Source organism: Excalfactoria chinensis, chromosome 3, assembly GCF_039878825.1.
Source record: "Excalfactoria chinensis isolate bCotChi1 chromosome 3, bCotChi1.hap2, whole genome shotgun sequence".
In the NCBI taxonomy this organism is placed as follows: domain Eukaryota; kingdom Metazoa; phylum Chordata; class Aves; order Galliformes; family Phasianidae; genus Excalfactoria; species Excalfactoria chinensis.
Window position 1 is genome coordinate 90309317 of NC_092827.1, and position 13193 is coordinate 90322509.

At 44.6% G+C, this 13193-nt stretch overlaps 1 protein-coding gene across 2 annotated transcripts in view; it reads right to left on the reverse strand.

The window, feature by feature from the left end:
• Positions 1–13193, reverse strand: part of TTBK1 (tau tubulin kinase 1) — a 95928-nt gene that overhangs the window by 15897 nt on the left and 66838 nt on the right. The gene's annotated exons all lie outside the window — the stretch shown is intronic.

Below are 13193 nucleotides of genomic sequence, written 5' to 3' on the forward strand. Positions count from 1 at the left end.
TGTCAAGCAGCAGAGAAGTGGCTTACAGCAATAATAAAGCACTTGGGGATCTTTTGGGTTAAGAGGCCATAGGAAGGTATGAGTATTGCAGCTAAAGTGAGGTGTTTTTTCCTGGCTTTGTATCTGACTGTAGTATGCATCTGCTGTAAAACAAAGAAATGAATGAATATATAGAAACACCCAGAAGAAGCTGTGCACTTTGGGCCGGTGTAGTTAGTGACAAAGTGATACGAAGGCCTGGTGATGTTACTGAAACAAAAGACAAATGAGGTAGTTCAACACTCCAAAGCAAACTCTTTGGAAGAAAGGCTTGAAGCGCAGGGCAGAGAAATCTCCCAAATAGCATTTGTTTCATTTTTCATTTCAAAGTGCTCAAAACCCAGAGAAGCTATAAAAGAAAGTGTCTGCTAATTGGCTTTAGAGTCCTCTTTGGAAATGAGATGCCATCCAGCTCCTGAAGAGCCACTCAAACAGGTTGGGAAAGCTGCTGAGGGTGATTGAGAATCCATTTGGAACAGTATGCCTCCTTCCAGGAGTCCTGCATGCAAAACTTACAGCTGAAACAAAAGGCTTTCACCTCAGAAAAAAGGTTGACAGGCTTGTGAAGGTCTTGTCATGCAGCCCTCAGTCTGGCTGCTACAGGAGCTGCTGGTGAGAGTGAGATGCCAAATCGGATCACAGAATCAACCTAGAGCTTGTTTACAACAATACGGTAGTTAGATGCCTAATGCATCATTACCATCTCTGAACTCTGGATGCCTTCAACTAACATGATGGATATTCCTCCAGGTAAAGCTGCAGCAGCTCCAACTTCCAAAATGTGCCATTTTTTCACTGCTTCTTCTAAGGAAATCAGAGAGAGGGAACGCCAAGAGGCTGGCTGATGTATTAAAGCATGGTGCAACATGAAATCAGTAGGAAACTGGTGCAGCAGGCAAGAAAAATCCCAGCCTTCCAGCTCCTGTGAAGAGTAAAGGTAGAGAATAGTAGAGAGACCCAGAGATGTAGTGAAAGTATGAGGGATAAAATACCGGGAATGGCAAAAAAGGGACCTGGTGAACATGTGTAGTGTGACATGCACATGAAAGTGGAGGGTAAAAAGAGCTTTGCCATGTGGAGAAGAAATAGGATAGGCAATGGAAAACAAAGAAGTATCTGGATCTAAGAGAGCTTCTCTTAGTAAAGATGTAGAGGCTCGGCCTGTCCCTACGCATGAAATCCACTGGCAGCTCAGGGCTACCACTGAATGCTACTTTTCCTGCATCCAGATTCACTGTTGAATAGAAATGAATTTGTTGGCAGGCCAGCAGCAGCAAAGGACGGGAAATGGAGTCAGCACACCAGGTAAAGGAAAAGGACTGAAGGAAAGATCTTCCTTTGGAGTCCACACCTGTGATGCGGAAAGGAAAGGAGCAGTCTGAGCTGGAAAGCCCCAGGGACCACAGACCACAGAGCCCAGCAAAGACAACTTTTGGGCCAGTTTGTCCCTTACAGAGCAACAATCTTGCAGTAGCCTTGACCATCGCAATGTCCAGGTTCAGATCCACCTCCAAGAGAAGGATTGGAAAGCAAGAGATACTTTTGATCACAAAGAGGTAGCATAGGGATGGGATTGCATCACCCATATGGCTGTCTTACAGGACATTTCTATCATGAATTCTATCATCACTGTAATATGAAAGAGGTGATGCAGTCTAATTCTTCCACTTACTTGCTCCTCAGCACTGGCAAGAAAAGCATGGGAATGGTAGACAAAGTCAATGTGGGTATACGAACAGGACATCCTAAACGCAGACACAGCAGCAAAACTGCACCTTTGTTACTATGGTTTATTTTCAACTAAGACCCTTCCACCAAAACATTTTCCATTGGAAGTGAATTGGTGGTGGCAGAACTACATTTACTCCAAGTCAGGAATCAGAGCTCTTCACTCCCACGACTGCCATAACTCTGCTGGAAGAACAGTCCTGCAGCATTACAGAAAGCTTGCTTTTTTTCCATTTTAAGCTCAGACACTGGCATTCTTTCCATCCTTTGTCATATAGGTCCCATCAAAGATAAACCTTCCAAACATGTTACTCCCAAGCCTTCTCTCTGCTCTCCCTGTCTATGAGCAGCGGGACACAGCATGCTTTCTCCAGCAGCTCTTCACCTGATGTCTGCTGTACGCAGAAAACTGACTCAACAACTCAGGGGCCAACCAAGGAAGGAATGAGACTGTTGCAGGTACCACCCAGCAGCTTCACTGACAATTCCTCTGAGCTAAACGCAAGCATTTAGGGTAACATTTGCACAAAGATCACATCTCTTTAGCTCCTTCCTGTGGGAAGAGAGCGATAAATTGGAAACATCTCCCGTGTTGCACAGAAAGAAAGTGAAAGGAGTTGAGGGACCAAGATATAAAAAGATGGCTTTTGGCTTTTGCAAGTATACGGGACTGATGTGCATTGGCTCATTGAAGTAGAGCACGAGATCCTAGCAACCTCTCCTGATGCTAGTGAACTCTTGTATGGCAAGCAAGTGGCAAATGCTCACTTTAATCCTCATTTTGCATTCTGAGGAGAACAAGTACTGTGTACAATTGGAAGCAAAACCAGGAACGTTTCTTTCCGGAAAAAACCCTATTCTTGGGTATGAACAAAAGGAAAAGGAAAATAACTATGGTAACAAACTTTTCAGCCCATAGTCCCAGAATCACATTTTGCTCTGCTGCCCTTGGCTCACCACTACTACAAGCTGCTCCAAATGGACAGCGAGCCAGAACAGCAATGAACCTAGCTAAAACAAAAACCCACCCAAGACTAACCAAAAGCCTTTCCTTCCCACTGTGTAGGTTCATGCAGCCACACGGGGGAGAGGGCTGAAAGGGGTGGAGGGGGGTTAGGAGGGCACCTCTTAGAGAACTGGCACCTCTCTTCCCCTTAACTTGACCACAAAAGTGCAGACTTAGCAGAAAGTGGTTGTTTGCCACTTCCACTGCACTATCCACTTGTTGGTTTTGTTTTCTTTTCCTTTTGGCAACTGATTTTTGAATATATCTACATTTATAATTCATTGCAATCATCACAAATGTAATACAACAAAGAAATGCGATAGAAATGTCATCTGAGGAGGGTTTTTAGAATTGCACTCTAACGTCCTTTAGTATTCCAGTATTAATTTATTACAGTTCCATAAATATAAAAAGAGCTATTTTCACATTTCTTTAATTCGCCAACTGTTCCTCCATAATATGTGGATTCCACAGTCATTATTACAGCATTAAATGAAGATGTTAAAAAAATAAGCCAATGGACTATTTTAAATATTCTTTTCATACTACCGTAACATCAGGATCTCACTCATTAGCACCAATTAATTTATTTAGAATGAAATTTTAAAAGCCATACGGAGCACTGAGCATGACATAAAGCTTCCCATAAAACCCAGCAGCAACTTGTCCAGTGATTCTGAGCCCCAGGATTGGTTTAGAAATAAAACAGCCCATCTTAGAGAATTTGAACAGGGGAAACTCGGTTTCTCTTTTCATAATATGCATCAGTGATTTGTCACCGATCTCTGTCTTCAAATGAGCATCTTACTTCTAGTTTGGCTTTTCTTACTTCATCTTCCAGCAACCAGATCCACACCTTTTGCCTTTGGTTCCATGTCTGCCACTGATCTCTCCTCTGCTCACATCTGCCTTTCCCTGCTGAATCACCAAAGAAGCGCTTCACCACCACCCTCATAATGGCATACTGAGAACTCACACGCAGCTAATTATTCCTGTCAAGTCACTTTGGGAAGCAGCACCTCTGAGGGCACAGCTTCCCCCACTCAGTGCACATGACCTATATTCTTTACACTCGGAAGCACAACCCTCTTCCTGGCTGGATGCAATAATTAGTCTGAATGCAAGAATCTTAAGAGGCAGTCCTGATCCTACTGCAGAGCTGGCCTGCCAGAACTGCTTTACCACGCCGTCCATCCTCCTGCCACTGCAAATCACTGCCCAGTGATTTTGTTTGTTCCTCTTGATAGCCACTGGAAGGCACGGAAGTGCTGAGCTAAGGTCAGAACCTCAGAAGTGCTAATGAGAAACATCCTTGCTTGTAAGAGATACCAATATAGAAACATATTACGTTTAGTTAGTTGGCTTAACATTTATTCATAATTTCAAGTAGAAAAGTTTTATTGAAATCTGTATAAATCACCTATCTTTTTCAATCAGATTTTGGAGCTTAACAGTTTTATAGCCATGATGAGTAACATTAGATAGATTACTGCCTTCTAAATTTTAGGTACGGAGCTATTCAACAGCCAGTCATTATTTTGTCCGAAACTGCTGGCTCTGAGTTCCTGAATTCCCAGCCATCCCGTTTGCTCCCCCTTTTCACTGGTAAAACTGTGTTCGGTTCCTAGTTTTGTTCCTATAATGGGACCCGATGAGTGAACATCAGCTTTTTGGACACTGTAAACTGAAAATTATTAAGAGCTGTTCTTTCATAAGCCGTGTTTTCTCTGGAACCTGCTGTTCCAGTAAAGTCAGATCTACTGAATGTGGATAAAAGTAAAATAAGAGCAGAGTCTGCTTCGGGAAATCATCACCTCTCATGTCACTTTGAGGAAAGTGAAGCCTTGCTCTCTGTGGTTTCTATGCTTTGCAAGAAAAGAACAGCCAAATAGGATTAGGCTACCACATAATCCAGCCTCAGCGTTTCTGGCAATGGCCAGTGCCTTTGTTGTTGTTGTTTAATAATAAAACTGGCAAACTGCAGATAACAAATTTGGTGGGGCAGTAAAGCATCCTGCTCACACACATTCATGGTGCAAATCTAAAGAAATTATTGTCACTGACTCACAAATGACTGTGGGAAGAGATTGGTTGTGCCTACACAGACTGCAAGCAGGGCACGTTGCCTCCTCCATCTCCGTCCCCCAGCACAGGGATGCTGTACGGGCAGGCAGGAGGCACTGAATGCCCAGCTTGCCTTAAGCAGGTCCTGAGCCATGCTGAGCTATGGGGCCAAGTCCTAAGAGCTCAGAAAGCACCATCCCACCCTGCCTGAGGTTATGCTTTCTAACTGGCTTATGGAGGGGTGAATCTGCTGTTAAAGAAACCTCAGGCAGGGCAGATATACCTATAGAAAATGGCATTTGGAAGGAAGTGTTCACTGCAACTCAGCCGGAAACATCCTACCTACACAGTTATACCTTCATGTCACAAACCATCAGCTTTCTTTTAACAATATCTATCTCACACCATTTTCACAGCTGACATTTCCCAGTGTTTTCTTGTCTGCATCCTGGGCTTATGTGCTTTCTGCAGAGTATTTTCTTTTGGACTCACGTTTTTCCTAAAGCACTGAGCACCACCAGCGATCCCCCTCCATAACATTCACATCCATACTGCCTCTTCTCCCAGGATACCAAACCAAACGCTCGGCTCAATAGCAAATAGTTACAATATTCACTTCATTACAGCAGGTCTTCATACAGCCTGAAGTTTCACACTGCAGTTATACCGAGGACACAATATCCCACAAACTTGGGAAGTAAAGACTTATAACAATTTTGATCTTCCTTTGCCTCTGAAATTCACGTTTTAGGCAAGGGCTGCAGGGCCTCTGTGTACCAATGCTGAGGCCAGTTTGTTTCTAAAGTGAGATCTATTACCACAGGCATTTCCAAGCATGGCCAAGAAGCAAGGCTGCTCTGCCACTGAAAAGCTGCAGGTGCCTCAAGTTTCTGAAATTTAGAAATAGCATAATATATGGCTGGATCAGTAAGAATAGCCCTGCCATCCAGCTCTTGACAGTCAGTGCCTCTGGGGGAAGGCAGATGGATTTGGAGCAGCTTTGGAGTGGAGAGCAGACACACAGGTCTGCTGAGACATAACAGAGGCAAAGCCAGAGAGACAGAAAAACGCAGTCTCTGTATGGAAACAAAATCACAAGAAAGGCAGGGGGGTTCCCAAAGGCAAAGCAACGAAGAGATACATGATCATAACTCCACAAGAGGGACAAATCCTGAGGTCCTGCCTCAGGCGAGCTTCCAGTGGGAGTCTACCTACGCCTAGATGGAGTAAAACTGCCTACAGATGTGGCCCAGTGTAAGATAGCAACAAAGATGCTCGAACAGATTTGCATGGGGAAGGCAACGCTTGCTGATACCTCCACAGTCTCTTCGCTCCAGTCATAATGGGACAATGTTTGTGGCTCGATTGCGTGTGTTCAGTGAGGCAGCCCTGCACTTCCTACCCCGCTGCAGGACACACAAGTGAGTCTCTGAGATGAGCCCTGGCATCCGCCTCTTTAACACATCACACGTTCACCATGTGCATTCTCATCTTCAGCTGTGCTGCAGCCCCTTGCCCAGGTTGCTGGGAGGTTTAGAAAGGTGGATGTTTTCAGTCTCTGTGGGGTCTGGTTGCGGGGGCTTTGGAAGTTACAGTACCTTAGGCCAGTGTTGTCTGGGATTCAATATTGCATTAAGTGGTGACACATTGTGGGCAGGTGGGATCTATTATTGCATTATGGAGGCTGCTGCTTCCCTGAACAGGCTATGTTTTGTGTGTGAAGCGGGCCCACACCTGCTGGAGCTGGGACCTGGAAATGCGGAGGACGGAAGGCATGAGTCTGTGGTTTCCTGCCGTGGGGGGCATGTGCCTGCGGTGGGGCATGCGCACGGGGCTGCTCTCCGCTGAACGGCTGCGCTGTATGAAAGTGCCACCAACGTGAGGGTAGTGTTCTGTCTCCAGGGTTGAGGAGGAGAAAACGGAGGACGCCAGTCTTCTCAGGGGGCTGTACCTCGGGAGGGAGTGCTGAGAAGGCCTGTCCTCCTCCAACTGAAAAAGACCAAGAAGAGTGGAGGAAAAGGTGTCAGGCAAAGACTTGACTCGCCCCTGGTTTGTGATGCGCATGCTGCAGATATCTTCGCTGGCGGACGAAAAATGCTTTTGCTCTACACTGGGCTAACTTACTGCTCTGTGCCTACTAATTCCTAAGGATCCCATGGGCACCACGGGAGCCTGCAATTATGGGGGCCTGGCATGCTCTCCCCAGCCACATGCGACCGCGAGCGACACCAGCAGTGTCAGGTTTGCTGTATCTGTCCCCTCCTCTGGCTATTGGAAATGTCTCTTCAGGCCATATGCCTCATCACTCTGGCATCACTTATTTGATATGTCATTAGGCTAGTCATACATCCTGCATATAGACAACAGGCAAACTCTGAACGCACTTGGAAACCACGTGTATGAAAGAACAGGTGAAACACTCAGCGCTCAAATAATTATATGCATTTAATAGTGAGAGATTCTCAAGGACTCCTTCAGTGCAGCTTATTAAAACTCACTCCAGGGATTTGCAAAGGCCACTCTGAAGGCTGTTAGTGGAGTTCCCTTTTCTCGCGCTGACATTCCTGCCTTCTACTCAGTACCTGCAGGGGGAGCGTTAATGCTTCCAGTTTTGGTAAGCAGAGGCAGCAGCTGGAAAGGCAAGGCAGTGAGAACCTATCGCTCAGTAAGAAACTGAAAACAGAGCCACAGGAGATGATGAGGAGAAGATGTACTCTTAGGTCCCTTTTCTGCTTCTGTGATCCAGGGATGGCCAGGGAAGGAAGGAAGGAAGGAAGGAGGGAAGGCATACTCACAGAGGGCAGCATCTGAGTTTGCGTCACGATGAGATCGCAGTCCCTACCTTCCCTCTAAGCACTGAATGGGAGAGAGAGGCAGTATGGGAGTGACTTCAGACTCTTCACCCTGAAAATGCTAAGCTCTTTCTCTCCTTTCTACCTGTGCAATGACACTCGTGCTTTCACAGGGGTTTCCAAACCTGCATTTCTAAAACAGACAATTTTTTCCTGGAATTACACGTTTCCTTTCAAATTCGCTCCCTACCTCGTACTGCTTTTGTTTTCAAGAAATCTCTGCAGGTTTCAAACTATAACCAGGAAACGTGAAAAGGCAATATTTTATTTTCATAAGCCAACACTATACTCCTTAGCTGAATAGAGATGTTGCCCTTGCAAATTATCTGAGGAGAAGAGCTGAACTTCACCCAGCCTCCTATCTTTTCTATCACCTTCAATATCTTTGCACAGTTTTGAGGCTGATATCTTCATAAGAATCTGAAAACTACTCAGCTTGTGGTGGGTATTAAATGTGAAAAGCAATTATTCACAGTCCTAAATGTACTGCACGTCACCGCACAGATAAGACTCTCAGATAACAATAATGTATATCACTGTCACTCAGTATCTGAGACAAATTCTAGAGAGCAACTCCAATTTTGGAAAAGGGCAATCATCTCCTCTTTGTGTAGATGGCACACAAATTTGGTCCTGGCTATGCTGTTTGTAGGCTGCACAAATACATACGTGGAATTCTTGTCACTTGCTTCACACTAAGGATCTAGTATGATTTTCACTGTATGTATCATACCAACAAGGTAAAGTCTTCTCAGCTTAACAAAAGGATCACTCCAACTATCTTGATGGACTCCCTTTACAGCGCAGAACCAAGGACCTTGCCCAGGCCACAAAGGGATAAATTTCAACACCTCACCACCATGCAAACTCAGATATTGCTGCCTCCTGGCAGCAGCTGAGGTTACAAACATCTCATTTACAGTAATGGATGTCCTAATGCTTGAATCACACAGTCAACACTGGAGGTGCTGCCCCTCTTAATCTCTTTGCCCTTGGCAGCATTCAGGCTGGACCAACCTCCATCAGCCCTATCCTGTTCTGTTTGGACAGGAGCAGTGTGACACCTCTCATGCAAAGTCCCAGGAAAACACGGTGTTGACAGAGCTCAATAGACTTAGAATGATACATTAAATGTGATTAGCAATTTTCTGCAAATGCCCACTGCTCACTACTGAGAAATGGTTCCACAGGGTAGCCCACAGATGTTGCTGTAGAATGAAAAGGAATGCAAGACACACGGCACCTATTCATACCTCATTTCCTTGCTGCTTTCTTCCCTTGGCCTGCCTCCTCTGCTCAGTGTTGTGAATCTGACAGCCTGCTGTTCTGCTTCAGCTCATTGCTCGGCTCTTTCAACCCAGCTCTTTGTCTCAGAGCCAGTGAGGTGGTAGTTTCTGTCATCTCCTCCTGCTGCCTCCTGTACTCTGGGAGTGCTAACAATTTCCCTCATCGCTGCTCCAGGGTCTGTGGTCAAAGAGCTCAAAATGTGATCCAGAAAACGTCCTGCTCAGCTTTCAGTCTCCAGTGCAAATCAAATGAAACTTCAAGTAGCAGACCCAGGGGCAACCCAGAACACTACAACACATGATTCATAAAGACAGTACAGATCACCTCAAATGCTAGATCCCTGTTTTGTGAGACAGCCCTCTCCCACGTCTCTGTGCCTCTTTCTGAAGAATAACTGCCACGACCTCAAATAAATGAAGGAAAGCAGCTGCACGCAGGGGTCAGCAAGGCCAGGCTGCTCCCAAGGACACCAGGCAACATCACAACTCCTGCATCCCTCAAACAAGGTGATGATGAGGTTCAAGAGCACGAGGGCACTGGACTCCATACCAGAACAGAATTTTCTTGGCTCAGTGAGGTTTTCAGCACAGATTTTTACAGGATAAAGTCAGTGACAACAGATAAACTCGGGCTCCCAAGTGAAGCTGTCCCAGGCAGCCCAATGTGTTCTAACTGTCTCCTGTCTTACCCATGTTATTCCCAGCGCAAGTCTTCATGCTGAGCACACTTGTGAGATCTCTCAGCAAAGACACCAAGGGTGGAATACGACTGAGAAGAGTTTCTAAGTTTGCTGATTTCTTAGGGTCAAGACACAGACAACGTTAAGTCCATCTGTGCTATTCTCCCGGCTGTGGAAGGTTGGTTGCAGGAGAAAAGAGACCTAACATAGCACCAAGCAGGATTTTATAAAGAACAATTCTAACTACACAGCTAAGTTGGTGAGGAAATACAACAGTGGACCTTACATTGAGATCTTAACTAAAGGATCAACTCCTGGCTCCAGGAGATGGGACTGTAAGACAAAGTGTAAGCAAAGAACTCTGAAGAATATATCCAAGAATAGGTAAGGAAAAGTTAATTCAATCTCCCAGTGCTGCTTCACATGTTCTTAGGCAGAACATCACTTAGGTAAGAATGTTTTAGGTAGAGAAGTCCCAGAACATTTTCTAGAACACCAGTTCTAATCAAGAAATACACGTGTGCAGGCCTAGAGGCAGAAGCAATGGCTCAAACTTTTAAAGGCATGAATGTTTGTGTTTCTTCCCAGTGCAGAAGGCAGAAGTAACTTGCCGTCTTTGTCAAGTATCAGTGCACTCAGTCAGCATATTTAAGAACTTGACCAATTTTTAAATGATATTGCTAAGTGTGGACAAAAACACAGCTTTGCTGCTCACAAATAGCAGCAATCTTGCACCAGAATGAACGCGTAAACAGAAGTGCTAGTTCAAGACCTTTCTACACACTTTTAGCTATTTCTACAGCTTCATCTGCATAGGTCTGTTACAAAGTTATTAAAATTCCTATATTAATAAACCTAAACGCTCTGTTAAATAGCGTGTTGTATGCTCAGTGCTTCACTACATGAAACACAAACAGAAGGGCTTGAACTGGATATGGTTTCATGTACCAGCACTTCCCCTGAGTCTATTCTCTGTTGTAGCTGTCTCATTATCATTTGAAAATAGAAGATATCTAATACACGAGAACAGAGAATTACCAAATCATCTAGGTTGGGAAACACTTTCAATATCAAGTCCAATCATTAATCTGATCTACTAAGCCCCATCACCACATCACGTCTCTCAGCACCACATCCACATATCTCTTGAATAGCTCCTGAGCCAGAAATTCTCTCAGGCAAATAAATAGCCTCTTCTACACTTCATTTTGCCCACAGCAACATTCATGCATATTGAGCTCCCTCACACACCACAGTTCGATAAGGACACCACCTTCCTTCACACTTGCAGTATTTCTTACAACAGATTCATCCATTTGAACAAACATCTGAGCTGCAGATGAGGACAACCTGGGAAACTACACTCTGGTCAGCTTGGAAAGGTCTTGGAGCAAATCCTCCTGGAAGCTACTTCCACGTACATTAAGATAAAGGTAACTGGGAGATATCAGCACAGCTATACAAAGGCTGAATCCTTCCTCATGAATAGACAGATTTCTGTGATGAGATCACTGTCTCATTGGGTGATGAGAGAAAAAGGAAGGGTGCTTATCTCAACTTCAGCAAGGTTTTTGACATTGTCTCCAAAACATCCTCATAGACAAAATGATGAAGTAAAGGCGAGATAAGCGGACACTGAGCTGGACTGAAAACTGTCTGAACTTCCAGTCACTGGTGATGTAGCCCAGGGGATGATATTAGGAACACTTCATTAGTGACCTAAATGATTGGACAGATTGCACCCTCAGCTGATAGCAGTTTGGTAGAGAAGTACCTGGGGTTCCTGATGGACACCAAGTTGAACATGAACCATCAATGCGCTCTTGCTGCAGAAAAGGTTAACTGCCTCCTAGGCTGCATTATGAATGTTCCAAGCAGATGGAGGGTGATGACCATTGCCCCCTTCTCAGTGCTGGTGGGGCCACACCTAGAGCACTGAGTCCAATTCTAAGCTTCCCATCTCAGAGACACACAGAGCTATTAATGATAGTCCAGTGAATGATGAAGGGGCTGAAGCATCCCTCACCAGAGCAAAAAAATGGAGAGAGCTGAAGCCTTTTAGCCTGGAAAAGATGAGGCTCAGGGAGGACCTTATCAATACATGTAAACATCTGATAGGGGAAAGAAGAAGCAGCCAGACTCTTCTTAGTGATGTCCAGTGAAAGGACAAGAGGAAATAGACTGAAATTGAAATACAGAAAATTCAGTTGAAATATAAATATTTTTGTTGTTGTTGTAGTTCTGTTTGTTTGGTTGCTGTTTTTTTACCAATATGGAGAATTTAATACTGGAACATATCGCCCAGAGATGCTGCAATGCCTCTGCCCACAGATATTCTGGACTAGACACAGTCCTGAGCAACCTGCCCTAGTTCACCCACCCTGGAGCAGCAGATAGACTGGATGGTCCAACCTCAACTATCCTATGGTTCTGTGACAATCAAGAGGTTAGTGTCTTTTTGCCAGAAATGGCGTATACTGGAGGAACAGAAGAAAGTGTTAAATCAGGAATACATCATCAAATCATAGTTTCATGCAAACCTAGAAGAAACCCAAGGCTGAGCTGCAGAGAGCGCTGACAGTGAGGAGACCCTCAGTATTTTCACAAACAAAGCCCTTGGGCAATTGTTTACAGCTCTCATCATCTGTGTCTCCAGCCTTGCAGTATCAAAGAAGCTCCTTCTTTCCTTCATGCACCAAGCTATTTTTCCTTAGAGAATTAGCAGTTGTTTTTGTAATGAAATTGAAAAATATGAGTAATTTTGAAGCTGTGTATGTAGAGGCAACTGAAGGATCCAAACATCAAAGGAAGCATAAGTGAACCCCAAGCACTCAAACAAGTCCAGTGTTGGTCCAACTACATAAAAAGCTAGGCTCAATAGTAACCAGGGAGTATTTCAGAACTGAAGAACACAGAAAGGCACAGACTGCTGGAGATCCAAGGGTGTCTGATACATTAAGTGACCACCCACAATCACATTATCTTTATGTAATGAAAGGAAGTGAATTTTCTTTTTTTGCCTGCTAGGGTGACCTTTTTTAAAGCCTCGTTGTGCTGTGCTAAGCAGCCTTCATGCTGCATCATACCCAGCTCCCTCAATCATTTCACACAGCACTCACTATCCTTGCTCCAGCCTTTTTTAGCTATGTAAAATATGCCAGTGAAGCATCCCTGATGATTCTTACCAGCTGGTTTGTGCCACCCTCATTGCATTATGAGCATCTTGCACTGATCAGTTTAATAAGGGTACAGAACAAATTCACACAGAAGCTCTTTCAACTTTGCTGGTCCTGCCTGAGCAATCTCCAGACATCTAGGTCATTCCAAATATTGGCTTTTTACAGCAAACACCTCCACCTTTTTTTTTTTACATTAATCTCTGGGATCCAGAGATGAACAGAAACTGGGCAGGGCCTGTGCAGAAGGATCCAATCCTCTGAACACTTCCTTAGAGATCAAGGCCAAGAAGGAAAGGAAAACAGAGCTACCATCTTCCAGAGGCAAACAGGACCACAAAGGCACCTACCATGAAAGGGTA